The sequence below is a fragment of the Lygodium microphyllum genome, chromosome 1 (assembly GCF_053477565.2).
Source record: "Lygodium microphyllum isolate KBCC chromosome 1, Lygodium_microphyllum_v1.1.10, whole genome shotgun sequence".
In the NCBI taxonomy this organism is placed as follows: domain Eukaryota; kingdom Viridiplantae; phylum Streptophyta; class Polypodiopsida; order Schizaeales; family Lygodiaceae; genus Lygodium; species Lygodium microphyllum.
In genome coordinates, this window is record NC_141135.1 from 140,573,440 (window position 1) to 140,600,648 (window position 27,209).

Genomic DNA, 27,209 nt, shown 5'->3' on the forward strand with positions numbered 1-27,209 from the left:
GGTATAGATGCTATAACCCTTCTACTCGTAAGTTTACAGTGAGCAGAGATGTTGTTTTTGATGAGATGAGTAGCTGGTATAAACCAGTAAATGTGATTGATGATGTAGATGCATAAAATGGTAATGCTGCACAGAATTCACAGCAGCAGTCACAAAATATTAGTGGACCTGGAGCATCCTCTAGCAGTGGTTCACATTCTTTGCCATGGACAGGCAGATTGAGATTAGGAGAATCTTCTCAAAGCAATGCAGATAGTGGTATGCAGGTATCACGAAAAGGAAAAGAGAAGGTTGATCAGCCCATGTTTTATGTGAATGCAGGTCACTCTTATGTGGATGGTGAATCCAGTGGCTCAGAACAGAGCATTGATGATGAGTTGGGTATTCCTTCTATTGTTACACCTGGAGTAAGGAAGACCAGGGATGTTTTGAGAGCACTTGGGAGTGAACCTATTTTGCACAGGTCTACAAGAGCTAGGTATCCTGTGGATAGGCTGAAATATGATGGATTTACAGCCATTCACTATGCATATATGGTCAAAGTGATACAGGAACCAAAACCCACTTCTTTTGAGCAAGCCATGGGAAAAGAAAAATGGGAGAAAGCCATGGATGAAGAAATGGATGCCTTGGAAGCAAATGCTATATGGGAGTTGGTACCTTTTCCTAAAGGTAAGAATGCAATTGGCTGTAAGTGGGTTTATAAGGTGAAGCACAATGCAGATGGTTCTGTGAACAGATACAAGGCAAGATTAGTAGTCAAGGGGTATGCACAAACATATGGCATTGACTATGAAGAAACATTCAGTTCGGTTACAAGGATGGCAACCGTAAGAGCAGTCATTGCTATGGCTGCATCAAAGGGATGGTCTTTACATAAGATGAATGTAAAGAATGCCTTCTTGCATGGTGATTTGCAAGAAGAGGTCTACATGGAGCAGCCACTAGGTTATGTGCATGCTGTTCATCCTGAGTTTGTTTGCAGGTTGAAGAAAGCCTTGTATGGCTTGAAGCAAGCACCTAGAGCATGGTCTGACAAGATAGGACAGTATCTTGTCACTATTGGCTTTCAGATTTCCAAGGTAGATTTCTCACTTTATGTGAGAGAAACAAAGAAAGGTATTATGCTACTTGTCATTTATGTTGATGATTTGATTATGACAGGTAATAGTGATGAAGATATCTTTCATGTGAAAATGCTATTGAAGCAGAAGTTTGAGATGAAGGATTTGGGAGAGCTACGTTATTTCTTGGGCATTGAGGTGATTAGATCACCAAGTGGGATACAGCTCTTGCAGAAGCAGTATGGATTGGACATGCTGTCCAAATATGGGATGACAGGCTGTAAGCCTATTTCAGTTCCTTTGGAGCAGAATGTGAAGCTGAGCGTAGATGCAGGTGAGCTTCTGGAAGACCCTACTATGTACAGACGCATAGTAGGAAGCTTGATTTATATGACTATTACCAGGCCAGATTTGAGCTATGCTGTTGGACTAGTAAGTCAGTTTATGCAGGCTCCAAGGAAATCGCATTTGGATGCGGCTAGATGCATACTCAGGTATGTGAAGTCCACATTGCAGTATGGACTATTTTATGAGACTGGGGTTCAGATACAATTGCATGGATACACTGATGCTGATTGGGCTGGTAGCACTTCTGATAGACGATCTACCAGTGGATATGTGTTCTCTTTTGGGAGTGCTGCAGTCACTTGGAGCAGCAAGAAACAGCCTACAGTTGCCTTGTCGAGCACAGAGGCTGAGTACAGGGGTGCAGCAATGGCTGCATGTGAGGTAGCTTGGTTGCATAAGCTACTTTATGATATGCATCAGTCTACAGATGGGCCAGTTGTCATTTATTGTGACAACATGAGTAGTATACACTTGGCAAATAACCCAGTCTATCATGCTAGAACAAAGCACATTAAGGTGCATTATCACTATGTGCGGGAGAGGGTTTTACTAGGTCTTATTGATCTAGTTTATGTCAGCACAGAGGATCAGGTAGCTGACATATTCACAAAGGCATTGGGCGCAAAGAAGCTGCGCAAGTTCAGAGACCTGCTTGGTGTGCAGGAATTGAGATTGAGCTCGAGGGGGAGTGTTGAGATATCGAGCTCCACTCGTGATATGCCAAGGTGGCCGTTGTGCATTTATGTCACCGACTTGGCAGATGCGGTTGGTACATCGCCCATGAATAATAGCTACATGATAGCTATCCTTATCTACTCTAGTTCGTGGCTCAGTTAGTATGCCACCTTAGTTAGTTGAGTTTGGTTTGAGACCCATATATAGGGTTCTTCTATTTTCCTTGTACTTGAGTTCTTTTTGGCTTACACAACTAAGAAGAGGAAAACTATTTTCAGCCTCCACCCTTGTGTGTATTCCCCCATTGTGCAAGCAAGAAAGCTACAAGTGAGACTCCTTCCTTCTCTCCCACAATCTTGACAAAGGCTTCCTTCTAAGGCTAGGTATTTTCTCTCAATGGGGGGAAATATTTTGAATCTAGAATGAGGGTTTTAAGTCCTAGACCTTCTTGTTATAATTTGAGTGATTTTCGGTCTTTCAGTCTATTCTTATCTTTGCTTTCTAAGTCTCATTCTTTTTGTTGCTAGCTAATCAAGTTCAATGAATTTTGTGACAATTTTCAAAACATACATGGACCATCATAAGCAATGATTGCACATTTCCTTAATTCCAAGCACATTCAAGTGCTTAGAATGTAAGAAAACTATAGCTCTTTTTCAACAAATTTTGAATTCATCAATCAAGCAATTTATAACACACTAGATAATCAAAGAATAAGTCAATCATTGTTGTTTCACTTGTCCAAATGCATGTTATCTTTTGCCTCCCTTGGCTTTTGTGCTCTAGCTTTTGATTCCCTTTGTTCTTTGCATATCACATTTTGTTTCAATGTTTGATCCTGAAAGTTCACCTGCATAAAGATGTTTCCACATGAAATGGTGTGATCTAACCTATACGCCCTACTATGTGCATGTTAGTATGTATGAAAGGTGAAGGTTTGGGTAGGTATTGGGGTAAGACTCCTAGGAGGGATGTGTGGGTCACTATGCATGTAGTGATCTATGAGCCAAGTTAGATGATATCAAGACTATGTGCATTAGTGCATGGGTATACGTGCAACATTGATGCACATAGTACTATAGGTGTAATGTGGACTAAGTGCAACTACAAGAGCACATGAAAATGCAAGCATGCATGCCTATGCACGTGGATGTTTTTGTCATAAATGCCCACCTTCTCTTTCTCTCATAATTTCCCACTCTCTATAATTACCCATCGGCTCCTCTCTCTCTCTCTCTCATGCCTTCCTACCTGCTCCTGCCTTCCTACCTACTGTCGTTGCTCCTGTAGATGCTGCAGTCGATGTTGCCTCCTATCTGGAGTCGAGAGAGAGAGAGATGCTGACGTTGTTGGATGCTGTTGCTGACGCTATTAGATGTTGTTGCTGACGTTGTTCGATGCTGCCTCCTCCCACGTCGATGCTTTGATGCTGATGTTTGATGCTGTCGATGATGCTGTTCGATGATGGCGTTCGATGCTGTCCATGGATGTCTCTTCCCATGTGCTGGTGATGATGCCTCCTGTGGATGCTGCCTCCTATCAATGGTGTCCATCGATGACTCCTCCCACATGTTGTCCTTGATGCCTCCTGTCGATGCCACCTCCTATCGATGTTGTCCAATGATGCTGCTTCCTCCCACATAGTTTGGTGCCTCCTCCCACGTTCGATGTTGCCACCTGTCGATGTTGTCCATCGATGCTGTCAATGATTCTGTCAACGTTGTTTGATGTTGCCTGCTTTGTCGATACTATCCATCGTAGCCTCATTGTCACCCATAGCTATTGTCTCTCCGTGCAGAATATCAACATAATCAACAGCTCGCATGTACACCATGATTATCTTGTAAGATAAATATTTATTTAGTTGAAAAATGCATTTTTGAGCAGCTTAAATCACATAATCAGACCATGTCTGATCCATGGCATAACTAGGCATCTCCTTGAGGAGAGTAGGCTAGTGCTTCAGGTCTACCAACCTTGCTGGGCAACTGACTGCAATAGTCCTTTGTGGCACTTCCATGAGTACCACTACACCAGCTCCAATTTTGGCCCCATCCCCCACCTTGATGTCGCCCTCATGTTGCCCAGAATGGTTGCAGTGGCACCTATCAGAACCCCATTTCCTATCTTAGGATGCCTGTCCCCACCAGCTTTACCTATCCCACCTAAGGTTGCATGATGCAGAATAGCCACATTGACAACCCACAAATGATGTCTCTCCAATAACAACCCCTATGGCATGATCTAACAAAATACATTTTCCTATGCAGGTAGCTGGATGTATGTTGGCAACAAAAACGTTTGCAACCCTGCTTTGTAATGTCAATGCTAGTAGAACATGCCCTTCTATCCACAACCTGTGGGAAATTTTGTGTGTTGGGCATGCTTGAAACCCTTTAAGAGGTATATGTAGTTTCAACAATCCAACTTTGTGTTTTTGTTTTAAGAATAATTAAGACATCTACTTTGAGATGCTTGGTCCATTATATGTCACAGAGAAATGCTTTCCAACATACATGGTTTTCTCGTACTGGTGTTTAAAATCTTTCTATTCAGCGTGCACCTCTCCTATTTTGGTTGAATTAGCATGAATGGAGATTTACTTCTGCAATATTGAAAATAGGATAAGATATTATTTCTTAGACCCTCCCTAGGACCTACATGATTTAAAAGCTTAAAAATTGTAATGATAATCCCTTTGATTAAGAGAAAGGGGGGATAAGAAGAGAATTGTGAAAAAGAATTTTATGACAAAAGTGCAAAGTAACGTGTATAATTTAAAAGATTGCTTATGTACCAATATCTTAATAGATATATGTATATATTTATGTATATGTACTTCTATCTTAATAGATTTATGTATTTATGTATATGTACTTCTATGATTAACACTTAATGCTCCCTTGCCTCCTTGAATGCATAACATAGGTACACACACATGATTAGAATCATCACTATGTACAAGGATCTCAAGGGATGAGTGCATCTTGGGGGGATGAGTGCATCATGATATGTTTGTCTTGTGATGAGTTCATAGGGCCAAAAGGTGCTTGTTAAATAGGCACTTAGTCGTGAACTCGACAAGTGAGTGTTTTCTGATAAGTATGTCACAATTGACTTGGCACTGTGTCGTGAACTCGACATAGAGGTGTCACTTTGGTTGTGATACCCTCCCTTCCCCCCTGGGTGTAGATAGGAACTTGGTTGTGAATTCAACTAAATAGTGTCTTGGCAAGCTACACATAAAATAAGTGACGGGAATTTGATCATGTATTCGGTTTCTTAATGTCCTGATACACTAATTGTTTGCTATTGTTCGATGGGATGGGCATTTAGGTCGTCTATTCGGCCAAAAAATGTCCTGATCTATGTGTATTTTTAAAAAAATCTATCATGTTCTTGCATTTGTATGTTTTTAATAAGTTATGACTTGATGTAATTTGTGTTACCTTTTCAATATTTAGATGGTATCATGCAATTGAAGTTCATATGCAACACCAATATAAATTAAGATTGATATCATACAATTGTATTCTTAATCAAAGATTATATGTCATACATTTATATTAAAGTTATGTAGCTTAACTTACAATTGGTAGCTTAAGCCTTGGCCATTATTCTTATACACTTCTTTTCTTTATTGTAGAGAGTTTACAATTTGTGAAGATGGCCTTGAACGTTGCCAAAGCACTACGCATTTCCTTGATAGAGGCTATATCATCCAGCACAGAAGAGCAGATATCACTCATCAATAGTAATGAAATCGTCTTTGTTACTTTCTGCAATTCAGCATGTACATCCATGTAGACCATGTTGCAGCAGCAAGGGCTTTCGCACCTAGTCACTGATGCACTTTGGGATCCCGAGAAGAACTTGCATCTTTGTCGTACACTGCTTGGGAATGCACCCAAGATGGTTGAAGATCTTAAGGAGTTAGCACCAGTGTCTGCATTGAAGGAGAGGTTAGTCTTTTGGAACATGAAGTGGAGAGAAGAGGTGCCACGCTTAAAGCGAGCAAAGGACTTGTTTGGGACAACCTCTCTACCAAAGCGTCTAAAGACCACTATAAATGCAAGTCCCAGTTTTAGTCCCGCAAGGCAGAGAGAGAATCCATTAGGGGCAGGAACTATGTTGCGCACATTGAGGAATCATCAATGCGCACCAACGATTGGCACTCCCTTTGATGCCATCAAGCTAGGTAGAGTCATTGGTGAAGGTTCCTTTGGACAGTGTGTCCAAGTTACTATTGATAATATTACTTATTTTCATTTAGATTTAACATATTGTGCCAAAATGTACAAGGGCTTCAACAATGTTAAGCTGCGGCAATTCCAAGTGGAGTGTGGGATGCAAAAGGTCAATGCATCCATTGTACGATGCATTGCCTTTACTTATGAGCCCCCTTGGGTTACAATCTTTCCCTTTTTCAATGGTGGTACAATAGATGATATATTGATGTGGGGCCCTTTTCAAAAATGTAAATATAGGAGAACCATCGAGCACCTCCACAAGCCATCAATGGGGTTCAGACCTCATCTAACAGGGTGCCTTCTGCAGAGGAGAGGGCTAGGATCGTGGGTGTCATCAATAATATGCCAAACATTATTCATGCATTGGTGGATGGGATGAAGGCTGTGCATAGTGGTAGTATCATCCATTCGGACTTACATGCCAAGAACATGGTGTTGGATTTCACTAGAGATAACACCCCCAGGGTGGGCATCATAGATTGGGGTCTCATGTTGATTTTAGGTATGAAAAGATGAGCTCTCAACTACCCATCTAGGGGACCAAATGAGCTCATGCACATCGTAGATGAGTGCCGATGGAAAGGAGTGTTGGAAAGGAAAAGAAGGCCATGGATTGCTCCTGAGATCTATGATCCATTGTGTGAGTCTGCTTACAGCAAAAGGAGTCAGACATATGCACAATTGGTTGGCTCATCGTCTGTCTCATTGAGTTTTGGCACTTAGGCCAACGTCTATGGTTGCGTAGGGGGCCGATACCCCAGATGAATTCATCATGCACTTAATAGAGTTCAAGGCAAGGGATCGCATGTTGTTAGATGATAAGGCCATGCAAATGTCCTTTGCAGATCTTGATGACTTTTTGAGAGCACACTGCAGCACTCATCCTGCAAAGGCACAAAGATCACTTGTAGAGCTTGGCCCTATTCTAGCTCACCCTTTTTGAACAACCCACCTCTTGTAATCTCTCCTTGTATTTTGTAAAACAAGCTATCAATTTTTGGAGTCTCTATGACTCATGAAACCAAGGATAGTTGTATATTTTTTGTAAAGCTATATGCTTTATAGAATACAGCTTATACTTTGTGCTTTAAGATTAAGTTACTTATGTGGATGTACGTCTTCAAGAGCAATTATTTCAAGATTTTGTGTCTTTATGTGTCTTGTCAACAATTTGCACTGTTGACTTTCTCAAGTTTTGAAATTTAATAACCACATTGTTTCATATTTAGTATCATGGTGTAGATTTTATATCTATAAATAGTTTCTAGATAGCATATGTGAAACATTAACGAACCATTTAATGCATATACAAAGTTTCAATCTCTCTTATTTTCTTTGCTAAATATGATTGTGCAAGTGGAGTGTTGTATACATGTGATTTTTTAAATTTGCCAAAGAGATATATTGTTGTTGTAAACACACAAGCGTGCAAGAAAGAGAACTACTTCAATGGTTTAAAAAGCTATGATTTTCACATCATATCCATATTGCATTTAAATTATTAATGATTAGAAAATAATAATACATTATAAATGAATGATTAAAAAACTAATGACCAAGTGTACCTAGCAATTATAGATGATACCAAACCTCTTAAACTTTCCTCGACAAACTATTGCTTTTGAAGTGATGCAATAACTTGTCACCTCCACTAGTGCAAGTAAACATTCTCCTATGAGAAATACCCTAGTTTTGTAAGCTTAGTCATCAACGTGATCAAGTGCTTAGAATGTATTGGTGAATTTTATATATTGTTATCATTTCTAATGCTATGTACTTTATTTTCTATGGATAGGCTTTATTAGATAAATACTTAAGTCTTTACTAGATGCATTGCCTTAATAATTACAAGCTAAAAATGTGGGGTGTATTTTCCACTGAGTAGAAATTGATGCTTGTATTATGTGATGGAAACACTTCTAATTTATTTTTTAAATATTAGTGTATTTTTTATATATGAGAAGTTACTTTTTTTTTGTATTTGATTATAAGGTTGATCATTCATGGCTTCAGCAAATCGCATGAAGGTCTTTGATTATGGGTCTAGCGAGAAGAAACTTTTGGGTTATGTCCGAGTTATGGTTGATTCCACGTATAGTGCAATACGACAAGAGATTACACAAGATGAGCTTATATCTGGTCCCTTTAAATTCATAATTGAAGATGAAGATGACGACAGTGGTTGCACCCTAAACCCAGTACAAGAAGAATGTTGGCATGTAGAGAATGTCAAGTTTATTGGTATAAAGAGAGATTCAAGCATGGTAGATAAGGTTGGGGATGAGGGCAGGCCTAGAAAACACATGTGTGAAGGCTTGAAGGATACTCTCGAGGACACTAACTTCAATGCAAGCAATGAAGGTGATTATAGTTTGCACAAGTCAGGTGACAACCTAAAGCATGTTAAAAGCATGCTCAAGAGCACATTGATTTCAAAGTCTACTCTTGAAAGTTTGCTAAACCAATGTGAGAAGACTCACAAGAAGTTGAGTGAAACCCACCAAGAGATGATAGGTTTGAGCTTGCCACAGAAGATCTTAATGGTGCACCCTTGGCTCGACTATGGTGCCATGAATGTGAAGCTCCTTATGGATCGAGAGTCATTGGCAAGCAATCTCTTACTCATGTCTTTCTAATTTCATGAGAACCCATATATTAGAAGGCCAAGCACATCAAATAAGATATTTGACAAATCAAGGGTTGAAGGTGGGAGCGACATCTAGCTCAAAAGATGTAGAAGAAAGCAATGAAGATAATATGGTTGCGGTTTTAGCTGCAGTAGAGGAGATGGATATTTTTAATAGCACTCATGAAGGCAAGTGACATCTTTTTAGCCATTGAAACCTCCAATAAAATGTTATTTTCATATATGACAATTACCGATTTATGAAAGAGTTGAGCTTTAGTAAGGTTGGGGTTTGTTTTAAAATTACTTTTGTATATGTATCTTAGGGCTAATTTCTAATCATTTTAGAGACTAATTTATGAGTCTTGACTTGAAATCACATAGGATCTAATTTTGAGCTTATTGAGGCAACATTGAATGATTACAAAGATAAAGGGAGAGTAAGAGTTGTATGCAAGTATGATAAGAAATGGTTGCATTTGTGCCCTTCAAGATTGGACTTGCATACGATTCTCACAGAGCATATCAAGTCAAAGTCTCACATCATGGCTGTATCCAAAAAAACATGTACCAACCATGTAGTTTTGACAAATGCTAGAGGGCGACCAAAGAAGCTCTTTCATGTAGATCCACAACAAAAGTCATTGAGCTCTTTTCTTTACCCAACCAAAGAAAGTTCCGTATCAACAAATTCAAAAGGACCTTCTACTTGTACGGGTGACCCATATATGCCTTCTTCTTACCGTAGACTAGTATGCGGGCCTTGAGATCCAATATCGAGTCACATCGACCTCTTGTGCAGGACCCGAAGGCAAGGGATTTATGGCCAGAGCCCCCCTGGCACCCAAGCATCCTCCTGCTCCAAGTAGCACCCACGGAGAGACCTCTTGCGGCGGGTTCGGTCCATGTACCTAGTGCGGCAAACAACCCCCTTGGATAGGGTCACCAGGCAGACAGTCAGGGGTAACTGATGCTGCCTCTCCCTCCAGGCCTTCAACCTGAAGCATTAATTATTTTTCCATCTTTAGTTCCTTGAGCAAAGAAGTACAAACAGTGCTCCTAACTGTACAAACACAATCAATCCAATGGTCGTTTGTTTGGCCAACTGCTAAGGTGTGAATCCTTCTCTCCGAATGCATCCAGCATTCGATTCGTGATCAATTGCGACTTGGCAATATCCCAAGGGTTTTGTAAGCTAAGTTGCTTGTTTACCCTCTTATCCTTAGGTTAGGGTTTATACCTTGTTAACCCAAATTAACAAATACCTTAGGTTCCTTTAAGGTCAATAAATTCTGGATAACCTCGCTGTCCTATCTTGATTGGTCAATTTCTTGCTAGGCAATACATAACTTCCCTAACTTGGCAAATCAGCTTCAAGGAAGGGTGATGTAGCAGGATGACTACTCATCCTCTTGCAAATTACTCTTGTACTTAGAACCTGCCAACCCTTGTCCTAAGGAGTGGCAATACTATTTTGTAGTTTAGACACAAAATTGTGCGATGTTGCAACTTGTTGTGCATAGGAGTCGCATCTGACTTGCGGGATTAGTTCTCTCATCAAACGGTATTCCTTGTTCAAGAATACCTTTGGGTTAATATGTAGGATTTGGGAGTCCTCTTGACCCAACCCAACCCTAACCCGGCTAGGCCGATAATACTTTGGCCCTAGGGTTCCTAAATTTCCTTGCGGAAGTCTAGTATTTGGCCAATTGATCCTTAGGATAAGAACCCTAGATCGTTTTTACATGGGTGTTTAGCTAATCCTAACATTCTGTGAATATGGGTGGTACCTTTGAGGTCGGAAATATTAAGTCGGTTTTCCGAGTGTGATACTAGACAGAATTTTTAACGCGGCTTAGCTCTACCTAGCGCATTGAGGTGATCATCATTTGAGTTACACCATTACAAGTGATTTACCTAATTGATCTAATTGTCTTGCGACAAGAGGTGATCTTTCCTTAGGGATGCAAACTCTTTTCCTAAGAGATGTAAATAAATTCAAGATACAACATTCCATGAAAATATGCGATTCATAGACTTTTTCCTACTATGCAACTATAAGATTTACAATGACCATTTCTTTTCCTTACCTAAGCTTTAATGATTGACAATTTAGGGTTACTTGTATAAACCCTACATTGATTTACATCAAGAACTATGCTTATAAACCCTTCGTTTAGTGCATTGAATTCAGGCTTCAATATGACAATTTCATCCATCCCCAAATCCAACTTCGATAAAAGAAGTCCATGCATGAGTGAATGCCATGGGACCATTATTGATTTAATTCGTCCTTCAGCACTTAGCCCAACCTAGGATGTAATTTTCACCACATGCAATTTGCAAGGTACATAAATCCCTTTCATGCAATGCAACTACTTGAACAACATCTAATGGACAATGATTATCTCATATGAATCACAACTAAGAAATTATTACCTAAATGCATTATGTGCTGTTCTTTTTCGCGGGGCAATCAAGGATGCATTTAGACAAATCTACCTTTTAACCTATGCAATATGCATTCAGGATTGCAACTTGGAAGTGCATACAATTTCAAATGCACGACGTGCACTAACTTTGTAAATGAATGAATAAGTGCATCTAAATTTTCCTAAAAACCATCATGTTTAATGCATCCCTTTCATGTGAGAATACAATTGGAACCTGGATACGAGGACTCGTAGCGTTGTCCACGCATGAACTCGGGTTGGAAGCTCACGCGTGTGTGCCTCGTGTCTTTAGCTTAGGGGCCATTGATGACGTAGATCCTTGACTCCGCAAACTAGTCCTTGCCTTTCTCTGATTTCTGAACTCACTCCAGGCTTTGGCAAATTAGCCTCAAAAACTGCCTACTCCCCCTCACGCAGAAATTGCCTTTACAAGACGTGGTTTTAAAAAAACCCAAGGAAGGCCATGTAAACAAGGCTTATGGAGGCCTTGTTTAGAAGCTTCTAAAGAAGCTTCCAAGCTTCTGTTCCACAGAATGACGTGGAGAGAGAAAGCAGTGATGGAGGAGATAATGATGAGGATAATGATTATGACAATGGCGATGATGATGGTGGAGGTGGCGTGGTAGCAGTGGCCTGGCGCGGCAGCCGTGGTGTGGCGGCTCCTGGCAGCACATCATCCTTCTCTTCCTCCTTTCTTGCAGTAGCACGCTCTCTCTCCCTTCTCCCTCCTCCCTCATGCTTGAGAGGGGGGGGGGGGGGGGGTCTTATACGTGGAAGGGGAGGGATAGCCATACACATGGCTAATTGCATGCTTCCTCCTTCCCCCGTGCTCTTCTACTCCTCTCACACTCCCTCTCCCCTGCCATGCAACGGCTAAAGGGGAGGGGTTAATAGTAAAAAAATTTGCAAAATTTTATCCATTATCCATTTGCCTTTTCCCGTGAAGGGTGTTCCCGTGTGGGCTTGCGGTTTCAAGCCACGGTCTTCCATACACAACACGGAGCTGGAGTTTATTAATTTGCGCAGAGTAAGCATTTAGCCACCAACATTTTACGATGTGGGAGATTATTTTGAACTTCTTTTTGTGCGTGGTATATGGGGTCCTTAATATTTCATGTGGAAATATTACAGCTTTGTAACTATTTTGTAACTGCTCTAGTATTGTACTCTATTGTTCTGTAGATCTTCTGTAAGTGTTCTGTAGAATGTGTATGTGACTTTGGGAAAATTTTCTAACTTTCGAAAAGGATGAATTGAAGTTCAAAAGAGCTAAAACAAATGGAAGAAGCAGCGGCTGAAGACTGAAGAGAAGACTGAGTGATAGTGACAATAGTGAGCTATGAAGAGACATTGTAGTGGCTCTGGTGCCTCTTCACATCAGACATACCTCTTGGGAGGTGCATCCACGACCTAAGAAGGATTATTGAGAGTAATTATTAGAGTATTATAGTGAGAAGATGATGTACTAGAGAGAGAGAGAGAGAGAGAGAGAGAGCCAGAGATAGCCAATTCTATCAAAACAGTGTAACTGTATATGAGAGATTGAGAGAGAAAAATATGAAGACATTGAATATGAATACTATGTGATTGATTTCCATTCAAAAATGGTGTATTCCTTTAAGTTCCTTGTTATATTGGTGAATTATATGAAGATATTGAAGATTATGATTGATTCTATCGAATCTGTGGGAGATATCTACTATGATGTTGCGTGAAGATTTGTTGTTTTCTTTGTTTTGGTCATTGAAAGAATGAAATAAAAGCTTGTTGATGTTACAAGATAGATTTTCTTGTAGTAGAATCCCCTTTTCCTTGGTTTTCCTCTTGGGGCTCCAATGATGCTTTGATGACATTGGTGGCTGATAATGAGCACTCTTCAAAGTTGGTGGCTCTCCTTTCCCAAAGGTTGATATATTAGGCTGGTCAATCCCCTTTCCTTTCATATTGGAGGGTTGGGGACTAAAGTATTTTCAATATGAGAATTGGGTATATTTGGTGGAAAAGATGTGGCTTGAGTCTTCAAGTCCTTGATAGCTGCTACTAGATCTTCAAATCCACTCTTCATAAACTTGACCAACTGTGCTGAAGTCCTTCATCCACTTTGTTGGATGTGTTCTCAATCTTCCCCAAGGATTTGGATAGTTGCTCATAATGAACATGTATCCCAATGTTCAGCATACGCATCTCTCTTGAAAGCATGGGATCTTCAAAAGGTTCGTGAGACAAGGGATTTCTATCATTACCCACTCGTGCACGATGAGCATTACCAACGCTTACAACATCATCTTGTTGGTCATGATTGAGGGCTTTATTACTGTTGTTTTGATCATTGATATATTCTTTGATGACTTCTTGAATGGTCTCCATGACTTGATCCTTTCTTTTTTTTTTGCCATTATGGGTAGGTGCTGCAAAGATGATTGTAGGGAAGAAAACTATCAATATCTCACTTAGTATTGCACCAATGCCAATGTTTTCTTGATACAAAGGAAGCTTATATAGCAAGGATACTCCAAATTTAGCAATATCTCAGCTTGCAATAGGGTTTATGGGTGAAATGAACTCAAAGAGTGCACCCTTGTTAGCCTGTCCCACTAGACCCGCTATCAAAAAATTTGTTAAAACTTTTCCCCTAGAGTCCAATTACTGAAATTTTTTATTCAAATTGAAGTTTGATATCCCCTCTTCAAATCAAGCTATCAAACTCCCAAATTGGATCATGATAGAAATTCCTGTAATAGAAACTGTAAACATGTCCTGTGAATTTCTACAACCTGTAAACACCCTGTAAAGCCCTATTTCACCGTGAAATGGGTCTTGTAGTACTTGTAGACCCCCCAAAAACAACCAATAGACCTATGATGGTTGTAGGGCACTTGTAGGTATCTAGGAAACACTTGCAACTAATAAATACCTATTGGAAATATGTGTATATATGTTCAAGAATGTCACAATCTACCCCATTTGGTACCACTAGTCTTAAAATCTTCATCCACTACTGAAAATGAAATGGATATAGGTAAGGAATACCTACAACAATGACTCACTGCTTTACAATTTTTATTCCACTTACATATTTATTTTACTTTCAGCCATATTGCAAACAATCACATCAAGCAATCAAGGTTAGGATTAGCATAAATTTTCCAACAAATGGAAGGAATTAGCAATAATTGGCTACTAATTTTTATTGAGTAAGATGAAAAGAATTCATCATAACATCATTCATCCCTAAGTTGGGTCTATATGCATTCAATTGGCAATTCTAAAATGGGATTACTCTTAATTCTCCCTTTTCAACAATTGAATGGCTTAAGCAATTGGATAATAAAAGTAGAATTTAGAAATACCTCTTTCATTGTTGAATTAGATGATTATGGAAGCTCCAATCCGCTTGAGACTTGGAATTCTTGATCTCCCGCTTGATGTACCCAAGAATACCCTCAAATTGCAATTCCAATTATGAATATGTAACTCATAGACTCCAATTTCTCCTTCAAGAAAGCTTCAATATCCAAAAGCTTGATAGAAATGATCCTTGTAGCCGAAATGTGGCTAGAAATTTGAAAGGGAATCAATGATGAGCATCAAAAAGGATAGAAGACTTCAATCCTTGATAGAGAAATTTCCATTGAAGCACATACTTGCATATGCTGCCCATACACTTGCAATGCCAAGAACAAGCCCTATTCTTGCAATATTGAAGCAAGAACATCAATTCTTGACAAAATCCCATGCATAGAAGCCTTAGGAGGCATCAAGAACCAAAAGCCCCATGATTCCATCCAAAGTCCAAAATTTTTGAAGAATCAAGTGGCTGCCCTGTTTTGACTTAATTCAAGAGAAGAGGTGCTCTAATCTTGCAAGAAATCTTCAATGTTGATTCAACGAGTGCTGAAGAAGCTCAAGGATTCTTGATAGAACAAAAGCCCTCTAATATTTTGGAGAAATTTCAAAGAAAACTCATAGTTGTCATAAAACTACCATAGCCAAGGTTTGGAAAGCTCAAGAATGATCAGGGGTGTGAAATAACCATGTATGCTTGTTGAAAACCTTCAAGAAGGATTGCTAAAGCTTGTTATGCTGCCATAGCCTCATCAAAATATTGCAGATTTTCATGAAGGAGGAGAGGATGAAATCAATGCAAACAGCTCCTCTTGTCGTGGAAGATGAAAATTACCTAGACTAAGAAATAGGCTACTCTACGTGAAGCTTATGGCATAAAGATTTAGGCTCTGGTATCTCATCTGGGAATAGTGATCATTGACAAAATATTGAAGCAATAGAAGCCATGAATTCTTGGAAAAAATCTTGAGAAGAGGAGAGTTAAAGTCTGCTTCTCAAAAGTAACTCTTGTTTTACCTCATTTAGTCACTATAGGTTATCCTTTTGTCCAAGAAGACTCCAAAATGACTTCCAAATGGACTACAACCTGCTAAAATAGCTGTAAGCCCACCATTTTCCTTCCAAACTTCTTCAAATTCCACCAACTTGGTCCTAACTTGCTAAAGAACACTTCCACTAGTCACGGTTTAAACTGTGTAAACACTATGACCAAATTTTTGGCCGCCCGGTTACCCTGTAACCATGTTGTGACTAGATCCCCAAGAAAATGACTTGCCACATGGATCAAAAACCATGCTCTGATACCAATGTAATATACTAGTTCTCACAACAAATCAAATAACTAGAAATTCATGAAATACACCATACTTGCAAAGAAATACAAGAAACACACCATGTTTGCAAGGAAGCCATATCCAAGGTAGCTAGGCATGAAATAGTATTGCCATGGAAGGCCAAGAATCATAAATGTATGCTACAACAGGAATACTCATCTCATATCAAGGTGGGGACATGGTATGCAACCCATATCTTGGTGGCTAAGAGCATGCATCCTCTTAGTTGGTGGGAGGAAGGAACCTCAAAGAATGTATTGCTTGAAATGGCAAAAAGATCCTTCACATGTTACATCTCCACGTTTTATACTTAACCCTAGCCTACCCTAGACTAAGGCATTTATTATTTATTACACATGAATCTATTGATAGGTCTTCTAACAGACTTGCTACTAACCCAATTTGCATCTATGTATCCAAATATATGTACATCCTTACTTATCTCATAAAAATTTTCATAATGTGAGGTAGACTTCACATACCTCAATATGCATCAGACTGCATCTAAATGGGGCTTCCTAAGTACTTGCATAAATTGGCTCACAAGTCCAACAACATAGCTCAAGTCTGGCCTTGTGATTATCATATAGATCAAACTCTCTATTATCTCTCTCAACATAGTCGGTTTTTCTATCTCATCTCCAACATCAACACTTAACTTTACATTTTGCTCCAATGGCACTGAAAGAGGCTTACATACCGTCATACCATACTTGAATAATATATTCAAGCCATATTGTCTTTGGGATAGCCATGTACCATTAGCACATCTAATCACTTCAATACCAAGGAAGTATCTTAGCTTACCCATATCCTTCATCTCAAACTTTTTTTTAAAAATGCCCTTGACAGTAGCAATCCCACTATCAGTATCACCTATAATAATCAAGTTATCCACATGGATGACTATGACAACCAAACCTACATCATCCTTCCTCATATAAAGTGAGTGATCTGTATTTGAAAAGCATAAAAGCCAATATTGATAAGATACTCTGTGATCTTGTTGGAACATGCTCTAGGAGCTTGTTTCAACCCATAGAACAACCTCTTTAACCTACATATATATGTGAGATGCTCTAAATCCTTATAGCCTACTAGCCACTCCATATATACCTCTTCTTGTAAATCACCATGTAAGAATATATTCTTCACATCCATTTGCTATATAATCCAATCTTTGGTTGCTACCAAAGCAATCATACATCTGATAGTTGCCATCCTAGCAAGTGGATCAAGTGTCTCTTCATAATCTATGCCATATATATGTGTATAGCCTTTTGTAACTAGCTTGGCCTTATACCTACTAATAGAACCATATACATTCTACTTTATTTTGTAAACCCACTTACAATTAGAAGCTTTCTTTTCCTTGGGAAATGGTACTAGATCCCAAGTCATGTGTTGGCCGCTAATGCAACCATCCCCTCATGCACTACTACATCCCAATGAGAATGACAAACATCCTTCTCAATACAAGTGGGCTAAATTTCTTGAACTACCTTTACCATATGAGCATAATGTTGAGCTGCATAATCCTTAAAACCAAATCTTCTAACATGGTATCTCACCCTACTAGACATGTGTGTCATTGGATCACTCAATGGAGCTTTTACATTACCATGTGCTCTTTGTACACCTACTAGCATGATTAAAGGAAAACCAAGCTCATCATCCAAGTTCTCTCAACCACTAGAGTCTACATCAAGAATTGCATGACTAGTAGATGCATTATTTTGATCTCACACATTTTTCTTTCCTTTGTCATTACTTGAAATATTACCAAATGCATTTGAAGATGTGGGGCTTCTCATTAGTCTCCCATACCAAGGACTAGCTGTAGATCTACTATCAAATAATATCTAAGACTCCATGATTCTTGCTTTTCTATCTATATATGATTATCATTATCATTAACATCATCCAATGCATCTCCACTGGATATTTACCAACTACTTATCTCATTAAAAATAGCATCCCTTCCCATGCAAAACTCACCACTAACTGGGTTATAACAATTATACTCTTTTTGCTCAGTATACTGTATCCAATAAAAATACATTTTTCAACCTTTAAGTTTGGTTTGTTTCTTAACTCATCAAGATACAAACATATGCAATACAATCAGCTACTTTCAAGTTTGATACATTAGGTTTCTTGCTTGTCAAACATTTTTCAATAGTCATATCATGAATTGCGCTTATAGGAGATCTATTCATAATGTAGATAGCAGTATGAACAATGTCAAACAACCTTTGCAATATGTCTGTAAATGGTCACTTTATCCCATGAGACCTCAAAATTTTACTAAACTCATCAGGGAGATATTATCCCCCTCCATCTGACCTCAAGTACTCAACTTTCAAGCCTATTTTTATTTCAATAATAGCCTTGAAAGTCTTAAAGTACTCAACCACTTCACTTTTTTTCTTTATAAAATATATCCAAAGTTTCCTAGAGCAATTAGTAATGGATGTAATAAAATACATACTGCCACCAAGAGATACATTTTGGATAGGCCCCCAAACATTGGTATGCAAAATATCAAGTATATTATTTCTCACATCTCTTTATGTGAAAATAGTTACCATGCTTGTTTCCCAAACTGACATGCTTCACAAACTTTATGTAATTTTGCAATTTTGAATGTAGGAAAAACCCTTTGGAGGGCATTAATTTTAGCCTTCATAGATTTGCATGTCTAATATATTTATGGTATATTTCAGTATCTATAATCACACCTTTTTCTTTAGCATACATAGCATTATTTATAGGAGGAATTACAGCATCCAAGGTAAATGTGTGGCAAACTCTACTTTTTCTTGCAGTCAACCTATACTTACTTTTAAAGTCTTTAATAAAATAACCATTTTCATTAAATCTAACATGTAGTCCTTACTCTACCATTTTGACTAGTAGATACCAAATTATTTGTGATGATGGCACATCTAAAACATCTAACAAACACTTTGCTTAACAATCATGAAAGGATAAATAAACTTTTTCAAAAATGTGAAATCAAATGCCACGAATCACCACATGTTCATAACCTAAAATTTGTAAATCGTGCATCGGCCAAAAAAACTTCAAAAAATGCAATTTTGTTAATCATGAGATTAAGAAAAGGACCAAAGAGAGTTTGCCACGTGTGCAAGAATATGGTATTCTTGTCTCCTCTTTTTTGGAGATAGTAGAGTCCACTTCATGATTCTCTTCTCCTTTTTAGCCAAAATCTCCAAAGTCTGACATATTTTGGTAGTCCCGAAGTCTTTATTTACTTATAAAATCTGGCAAAGGGCATAATAAAGATGATGTGAAGTTAATGATGACTTTTTTGAAAGTCGATAAATTTTTGGCACCCAATATATTTTCATTAGTCTTCTTAATATTCCTTTTTAGTTTATTTACATTTCACGGTAAGCTTCTTTCTCTGCTTTTTAGTTCATTCACCTTTCTCGGTGAGCTTCTTTCTCTGTGAGTTTAATTTCAGTATGGCATCTAGAAGGCATCCTTCTCATTTAGTAAACTCTTGCACCATCTATAGCCAGAGAGTTGACAAAATTTGGGAGCCAAAGATCTTTAGCATAAATGATTGTGTTGCCATGCTGCCCTCTTGCAAGGACTGTCACAAGGTGAAAAGAAGAAAACAAGAGGATATAAAATATCACTGGAAAGGACGTATCATTTCTTTCAAAATTATTCCTGAAGGGTGGTTTATCAAAGTGCAACATGTTTACATGGCCAAGGATATGCACTTGCCTCTCCAAACGAGCATGTTTCACAACAAACACATTGTAAGTCTTGAGTTGATAACATATGTAATATTTTTTCATTCAAGCAAGTACTAATAATGAATTCTTGGTTGTAGATATATTGCTATAAAAAAGTACTGAATGGAAACCTATGGAAAGCTTAAGTGGAATCTTCCATGCGATTCATAAGGTGTTCACACACATTATCTATTTTGATCAGACTGTGGATTCTTTTACGAAGGAAAGGGTTTTTATATATTATGCATGTTCCATGGCTTTAGAGAGGGGAGTCGCAATCAACTAGTGTGATTTTCCTATCCAAAATCAACTCAATACATTGCTCCCTTATCCACCACATATATGAGTCAGGGTAATCTCAGCAACAATTGATAAACTGAAAAAGGGTCCCTCTAAAAACCAACAATATGAAAGAGGCTTATATTCACCCCATCTATATTAAGTATCTTTGAATTTATTGTCATGTAGACATTTGAAATCACTCTCCATCCATAAGTATGTGTATGATTTTGCAATGGTACTTCTTGTTAGAGAAAGTTATATGGTTTTTTAGGATCAGCAATATCCTCATATGTGGTATCTAAGAAGATAGTCACAAGCCTGCCAGCACTACAAGTAGAAACATGTAACTAAAATAGGCAATCAAACAAAATAAACAATTAACCAAAAAGCAAGCAGTATTCCATTCAACACATATTCTTTCTTGGCCATGGATACAACTTAGAGAGTTCATGAGGATAATTTCTCTAGTGAGTATATCCGATGTAAGGGAAAAAAAATGTGGTAGTTTGTGATAGAACCAAAAGCTTTGAAAGACATTGCTATGTTTGAACCAGATCTTGAAAACAATTTCATTGATAATAGTGGATCAATAATACATATAATTTTAGAGATTTCTTGGCTAAGAGATGCAACCAATGCCCTAAAGCTAATAGCAAAATAAAGATGTGTTATTTGCAATCAAACAACACAATCATTCTATATATTAAAATTTTTGAGAGTCAAAATGCTTTACCTTATGCAACAATAAACTACATAATCTGACAATTGAATATCCTTTTTAACAACTACCATGGACTTGTCCTCAGGAGATATGTTAAGATAGTCCTCTTCCTCAGAAGTGCAAGAAACATTGATAACCATTTGTCCATACACCTTACCCATTCTCTTATAATTAACAGGGCCAAGCACATCAATTTTTCTCTTGCAAACATCATCCTCGATTTCTATGACCTCTTGTGTTTTTTGTTCTTGGACAAACTCTTATTGGGATGCATTCCTTGTTAGATATATATGTATCACATCTCGATCTTTGGCCCTTTCGCTCTTCTAGACAATTTTGGGGGAATGTTAAGGATCTCAAGGCTGTTTTATCAATAATATGCAAAGGCCTCAATACATTGTCAAAAATGTACCTTATTTTCCCAACCATACTAAAATCTTTGTTCATCAAATGATCCTATGAGCATGAGTAGCAACAATGTAAGCATCATTCATAAAGTCAATAACAAAGTATTCAACTATCTCCTAAAGACAAAGAATCATTGCAAGCTGCCATTTCTTTTGCATGACAATTTTAGTCACAACACTCTTGATATTCTATCAGAAATATCCTTGACAACTTTGATAAAAGTTGTCTCTTTGGAATGACATGCTATAAAGCTCTTTGGGCCTTCCTTATCTCACTAAAACACTTCTACATATAGTAAAACCTAGATCTTCTCTTTCTCCTTGGCTTGGAAGACTCACTTCCTTGAGCAAAAGAGGGTCTAGATTGATTTGATAGCTGATCACATACTCTAGGGGAGATTGGAACCTTGGTAGTTGTTTGCTTTATCCTTGCCATCATTGTTGCTTGAGAGAAAATGACACAAAGAGTAATAAAAAACTATTTGTTGGTATTATCGATACAATACACAGTGGATAAGTTGATACAACACAAGAGAAACGAAGCCAAATCTCCGCAAGGTCCTATCCGTGTTGTATCGTGGAGCAGCTAATACAGCGCAAGTGCGGTAAAGCGTAATCTCAACATGATCCTTTTCACTTCGTATCGTGGATGAGCTGATATGGCACAAGAGTGGCACAAAAAAATATACGTAGGGGTCCTTGCTCTGTATCGTGGAGGAGCAAACAGGCATGTGCAAAGCACAACCCCTTTATTCGTGTCGTTTTGTAATGTCTTATTTTTTGTGAGACCTTGATCCTATTTAAAAAATCTAAATTTTTTTTATAAAAGTATTAGGATTTGAAAAAAATTGAAAATTTTTAAAGAATTTGTTTAATCTTATTTGCTATTTTAAAACTATTTTAAAGCAAAAAATGCCTAATAATGACTCCAAAAAATAAAATAAAAAATCCAAAAACAACTTACCATTATATGGCACGAATAGGGGGTGTGTTGAGAGTGTATACATGTGAATCCCCCTTATGCTAGAGAGGATAAGGAGAGCTAAGTGTGAATGGTCTTGAGGGGAAGGGAAAACCCTAACCCCAGAAAAGTAGAAAAAATACCAAAAAATAGGCCATCATGATATTGCACGAATAGGGGGGTTGCATGATGACCCAACTCTCCTATTCACACCATATCATGATGGCCTATTTTTTGGTGAATTTTTTGTGTTTTTTTGGGGTTAGGGTTTTCCATTCGCCTCAAGACCATTCACACTCACCTCCCCTTATCCCCTCCAGTATAAGGAGGATTCCCTTCTCCTTTTTTGCTTAAAAATGGTTTTAAATTAGCAAATAAGCTCAAATTTTTTAAAAAAATCTAAAATTTTTAAGAGACTAATATTTTTTTGAAAAAAAATTAGACTTTTTTTTATAAGTGTAAGGTCTTACTAAAAATAAAGATCATAACATTATCATAGAGTCACATGTGACCATTATACTAAAACTTTTTTTTTTTGGCTATTCCTTTGCTTTTTTTTCTACCTATCATTACATGATTTGGATCCAAAAGAGACTATCTTTTTGAATAGATATTGCATTAGTATTATTTGCTATAAAAATTATATTATCTTTATAAGAGCTTTAAAAATATATAAGAGATATTGAATAGTTATATATCTTTAAGATTATATATATATATATATATATATATATATATATATATATATATATATATATATATATAATTTATTTACTAATCATTCTATCAATTCACTAAAATATTTTTATTTTGGAGAGAGTATCTTTTTGAAGAGTTATGAAATATATTTTATTTTTACTAAATAATATATTCTATCATTTTAAGCTATAACACCATGTTGGGGAATATGGGAATTTCCCATAAGTTTGGGACACGTGATCAAATATTTGGATTTGCCATAACTTGAACACTATAGCTCCAAATCGAGCACTTTATAGCTCAGTAAATTCCATTTTTCAAGCACTGTTCAATGATAGGTCACATCATATGGTTTTGAGAAACTTATGGGCATGTTATCCGTGTGCGAACTTTTTAGTATTCAAAAAATGGGAATTGGGAGATTCCCAAACTCATTGATATTGTGTTCTATAGAAAAGAATTGAAGAGATATTGAATAATTATATATATTATCATGGGTTTTATGTAATAATTTAACTACTAATGACTTATTTATTCAACTTCATTGATTTATCAAAAGTTTATATTATTATATAAATAAATCTATTAATAATTTATCTATCTAACTCCATTGACTTGTCAAAAGTTCATGTTATTTTATGTAGAGGACTTTGTATAACATCATATAATACTCTTTAAACTATTTTTTAAAAATAAATAAGATCATGAATGCTATAGAGTAAAGGAGATCTATAATCGTAAGGATTATTTTGATGGTTATTTTTTTGTGAAATGTGAGATATATTACATTTAAAGAAAGATATACAAGGATAAGGCATCACTAATGTAGTGATACTTCAATTATAAAATCAGTCTGCATTAGAATTAGAGTTCTAAGAGAAAGAAATAGAGTCAAGTCATTTCTATTTTATCCTACAAATCAAGGGAAGAGATCTTAAGAAATTTGCCAAGATATGATAGCATGAGTAGTATCATCCCATGACATCAAGCCACCATTTACGTATTGAAATCTGGTAGTGCTATTAAGAATTGCAATCGATGATATTGAAACCCAATAATGCTATTAAGAATCACAGTTGAGGGTATGATGAGAAAAAGACTCCTAAGAGAGCTAATATCAAGTAAAAAGTTGTATCCTTTATATTCTCCAAAGCATCCTGCACACATAAAATCCTCTTAGTCCTAAAGTTGATATGATACACAATATCACTAATACTTTTATCTATTACTAGGGTAATGTTTTTTATATTTTAATAAACTAAAAATTGAATAATAAATATTTTTAAATCTATTACTAGGTAAATATTTTTGTCTCCCAGAAATCAAAGTAATTCCTTTCTTCTAATTATAATATATTATCCTTGTCTTAAGCATTAGTGCTTGCTAAAATGTTGGTATTACAACACTGTATAATGAAGATACTCTATTTTCAAGTGTCAAGACCAAGGTGAAAATTTTCACTTTCTATTTTATTAGCTTGAGGTTCATCCTTAGTATATCTATCTCTACCAATTTGCATCAACACCATGGGACTCTTTTAACCATTTTCTTATGAATCAAATTGAAGAGATGGAAGAAAAAGCTTGGATTTGGTTAAAACTGACGAGTTGATCTCATTTTAGGTCTATGGAGGACCATATCTCTATAGCTCAATCGGCAAGTAAGTGGTGTTGGTCCTCTATGTAAAGACTCTTTTGATTGTTGATCATCACCTTCTCAAGATTTTGTGAAAGGAGATGAAGGGAGACCGATGTAAATTGGTGGTAAGAACCAGACGTGATTTTGGTGAGAAATTTTGCAGCAGAGTAAACTCTTCTTTCTTTCAGAACTAAGAGCAAAGAGAAGGAAAGAACGATGGTTCAAATGAATGTAGAGGAAAAAAGAAGCGTGATTTGGTAGGAAACGTGATAGTAAAATATTTACCATTCAAAAAGAAAGAATAATGACGAAAAGTGACCCCTGACATGAGTTAACATCCTTAGGCATTTAGTGATCGGCCTCTTAAATGAATAATATATTCTCTCATTAATAATGTCTGAATGGCCAAATTTGGAGGGTTCATTCTTTTAAAACCTCAGCTATTTAGCAACTTAATCATTTTCTTACAAGTACCATTTTTGAAACGTTTTTGGCCCTAATGGGTGGCCCAAAATGTGTTGGAAGCGTTAGTTCATCAATCGAAGTTCATTATATGACCCATTCAAAGAGGCTTAACTTTAGCATTACAAAGCAGCTACCCAATCTAAAGGCTACAAACAATTTCCAAGAGGCCAAGTCAGTAGAAAACAACAATGAGAATGCAATTATACATTTACATCTTGAGTCCAAACTCATTTGACTCTCTGGTTTTTAAAAAACTATTTGTCAATAGTACAAAAGCAAAGGGAGTGATTTGGTTAATTGTTGATTAAGCTTAAGAAGCATCAAAGAAGCAAAAAACTCAATGACAAAGGGGGGAGGAAGGGGAGGGCGGGGGGGGGGGGGGGACTCATTTTTTTGGATCACCCCCTCATTTCCCATACAACCTCTGTAATATGTCTATTTTTTCTTTCTATAAACCCATTTTGTTGTGGAATATACATACATGTAAATGGCCGTTTTATTGCATGAGACCTCAAAATTTACTAAACTCGTTAGAGAGTATTATCCCCCTCCATCTCATCTCAAGCACTTAAACTTTCAAGCCCTTTTTTTTTCAACAATAGCCTTGAAAGTCTTGGAGTGCTCGACCACTTTACTTTTTTCCTTCAGAAAATATATGACCAAAAGTTTCCTAGAGAAATCATTAATGGATGTAATAAAATACTTATTGCCACCAAGACATACATTTTGGGTGGGCCCCCAAACATTTATAGCCCACCCCAAATACTTATATGCAAAACATCAAGTATATTATTGCCACATCTCTTTATGTGAAAATAGTTACCGTGCTTGCTTCCCAAACTAACATGCTTCACAAACTTTATGTAATTTTGCAACCTAAAATGTAGACAAAACCCTTTGGAGGGCATTAATTTTAGCCTTCATAGATTTACTTGTCCAATACATTTGTGGCATATTTCAATATCTATAATCACCATTTTCCTTTAGCATACATAGCAATATTTATAGTAAGAATTATAGCATCCAAGGTAAATATGCGGTCAACTCTACTTTCTTTTGCAATCAACCTATAATTATTCTTAATGTCCTTAATAAAATATCATTTTGCATTAAATGTAACATATAGCCCTTACTCTATCATTTGACTAACAGATACCAAATTATTTGTGATGGATGGCATATGTAACATCTAACCCACACTTTGTCTAGCCATCATGAAAGGACAAAGAAACTTTCTCAATATGTGAAATTAACTCACACAAATCATCATATGTCTCTACATAACCTAGAATTTATAAATCATACATCTCTCCAAACCATGCAACATGGCCGTAAATGCACTAGAATCAACATGCCATATATCATCATATGTTCATTTTTTGTAATAGCATTCATCATATGTTTGCATGATTAAAAAATGCTCATTTTTATCATCATTTTTTCTTAAGACAATGTATAATTTTCTTACTACAACTTTCCACTCTCAATCTCATTCTTTTTATCAAAACAATGGGTTGCAACATGATATATATTTTTATAATAATGGCATACAAAACCAAAATTTACTAGAACCCCTATTATGCCATCTACCTCTTTCTCTAAAGCTTCCCTTGCCTTTAGAATTACCATGGCCTTCCCACATCCCTGTTCTAAACTTGAGTAAAATACTTGAATCTTCTCACCAATTCTTTCAAATGAGTCCCCCTATGTGTTGATCTCTTTAGCAATCATAAGAGAGGCTAACTTGTTAAAATCTAGAAGCAGCTTCTGTACATACACAGAAGTAACTGCAAAAGATTTTCAAGCCTTCTCATTATTAAGGCTACCCAAGGTAGATGAGACTAAATCATTATCATCAAGCACTGCATCAATAGCTATTAAGGCATCTACAATGCTGCTCACCTTCAAAACATACTCATTTACAAACTGAGAGGTGTGACTAGGTGTCAAAACTAAAGCAAAAAATTAAGCATTTGCAATAAAAATTAAGAGAAACTAGTTTCTAAGTAAAAGCATGTGGCCCAGAGTGTGTTGAAAGCATCAGTTCATCAATCAGAGTTCATTATACAATCCATTCAAAGAGGCTTAACTTTAGTATTACAAAGCAGCTACCTAATCCAGAGGCCAGAAACAGTGTCCAAGAGACCAAGTTATTAGAAAATAATGATAAG